Genomic DNA, 2,287 nt, shown 5'->3' on the forward strand with positions numbered 1-2,287 from the left:
GGGAAACTGGGAAAGGAGAAATTCGCATGTAAATAAAGAAAATATCTAAAATAAAAATAAAAAATAAAAAAAGAAAAGAAAATAAGAAAAAAATAAAAATAAAAAAACCCAAAAAATAAAATAATCCCCTGTTCCCTTCCCCCTCCCCCTGCTTACCACCCCACATTGGACTTAGTACAGGCTCCCCAACCAAAGAGTACACATGGTGGGACTCATGGCTCCAGCAGCATGTGTATAGCAGAGGATGGCCAAGTCAGTCATCAATGGAAGGAGAGGCCCTTGGTCCTGTGAAGGTTCTATGCCCCAGTGTAGGGGAATGCCAGGGCCATATGAAATTTTTTAGACATTCTTACTCTTATTTACTGTTCTCTTACCTTCTGTTTTTAACTCACACCTCACCCCCATTTGGAGCTCACAATTTTACAGTTTCTCAATCAGATCAGATCATGCATACCTGGAAATTCCTATCTCTATTGTGTCCACAATCTTCACCATGATTAGGGTCTCTTTTGAATTTCTGTGTTTCTGAAGTTACTCTAGAATATGTACTCCTATCTGAAGAATTGAAGCAAGGAGGCATTCAACATACAATATTTTTCTTTTCTGGATCTAAGTTATTTAATTCAGTATTATATTTACTGAAGTTCATCCATTTACCTGCAAGGCTGATGATTTTACTTATTTGGTTTTTTTATAGTTGAGCAGCAATAGATAGTGTTCACATAAGTACATTTTAATTATTCGTTCATATGTTGATAGCCATCAGCAGCAATGACTATGAATGAATAATTATCATTAAAGTGGAATGTTGAGGCCTTTTGGCATGAGTCAAAGGAGTAGTATAGCTAAGTCAAATGATCAATTCATTTTTAGCTCTTCAAGGCCTTTTGACACTGGTTTTCACAGTGGCTGTATCTGTTTGCAATTGTTCCAACAGTGAATAAGAATTCTCTTTTCTCCATATCCTTTCCAGCATTTACTTTTGCTGTTTTCGTTATCTTTGCCATTCTGACAGATATAAAATGAAATCTCAAAGATGTTTTAATTTGCATTTTTCTAATTGCTATGGAGCATGAACACATTTTAAGATATTTTTAGCATTTTTTTCTCCTTTTGAGAAGTTTCTCTTCAGATTCCAGGCACTTTTTCTGAATAAAACATTTATTCTTTTGGAATCATTATTTTTTAATTTTCTATATACTTTAGATATTAATCCTCTCTTTGATGGATAGGTGTCACAAAGTCTTTCTCATTCTACATGGTTCTGCTTCGTTTGTTTCTTCAGTTGATCAGAAGCATTTTCATTGTATATATTCTCAATCAGTAGTTGTTGGCCTCAATTCTGGCCAAGGGGAGCATTACTTGGATAGTCCTGTCACATACCTATATCATGTAAAGTACTATAAAAGTGTTCCTTTAGTAGTTTTACTATTTCAGATTTCATGCTGAACTGATCCATTTGGTGATGTGCATTAGGAGCAAGGTAATAGATGTCAGCCTAATTTTATTTTCTAACATATAGATATCTAGTTTTCCCAACATAATATGTTGAAGATACTTTATATTTGTTGTGGATGGGCCTAGTGCTGTTTGTATATTGATGCTAATTCTGCTTTCCTGAGAAGGGCTGAGAAAAAGGAAGGAGTCATACTCAGGCTCACAAGTTCACAAGGTAACTTCTTGTGAACCAATCCCCTAATGAATAAAGGAGCCAATCACTGGGACAGTAGGCAGGACTTCCAGGTTGGACGGAGGGAGAGAGGAAGCAGGAGAGAGTCCCTTTTGGATAGGGATAGCATGAGGACAAGATGTAATTACAAGTGTCTCCCAGTTTCAATAGTGGATCCGTCAGGATTTGCCACAGGAGAATTTATATCTAATAAGGCTTACAAGTTAAGATATTAGTTGTTGAGCTCATCAATTGAGTTACCATTGCTTATGAACTAAATTAATGCTGCGATTTCCTTCACATGACAGCTTGTCTGGGTCCCAGAGAGACAGGTATGGTGACAAAGGATGGGTTTGCCTTAGGTGCACCACAAAGGCCATGTTGAATTTGAAGCACTGGGTTGGCATGGTAACAACCTGCCAGTAAGAACTTAGCGAGCTATGTGGAGACCATTCAGGAGCTCTGGGCCAGAGATAAAAACAGGTTGGCCATTGTCCTCCAGTGCATGGCCGGCCAGCCCTCACAGGTCAGAGAGTTGCTAGTGCCCAGCAGTAGTGTGAGAAATATCCTGGTTCATCTTTTTTTTTTCCTTTTTTTTTTAATTAGATATTTTCTTTA

The sequence above is a fragment of the Mastomys coucha genome, unplaced genomic scaffold, assembly GCF_008632895.1.
Source record: "Mastomys coucha isolate ucsf_1 unplaced genomic scaffold, UCSF_Mcou_1 pScaffold9, whole genome shotgun sequence".
In the NCBI taxonomy this organism is placed as follows: Eukaryota; Metazoa; Chordata; class Mammalia; order Rodentia; family Muridae; genus Mastomys; species Mastomys coucha.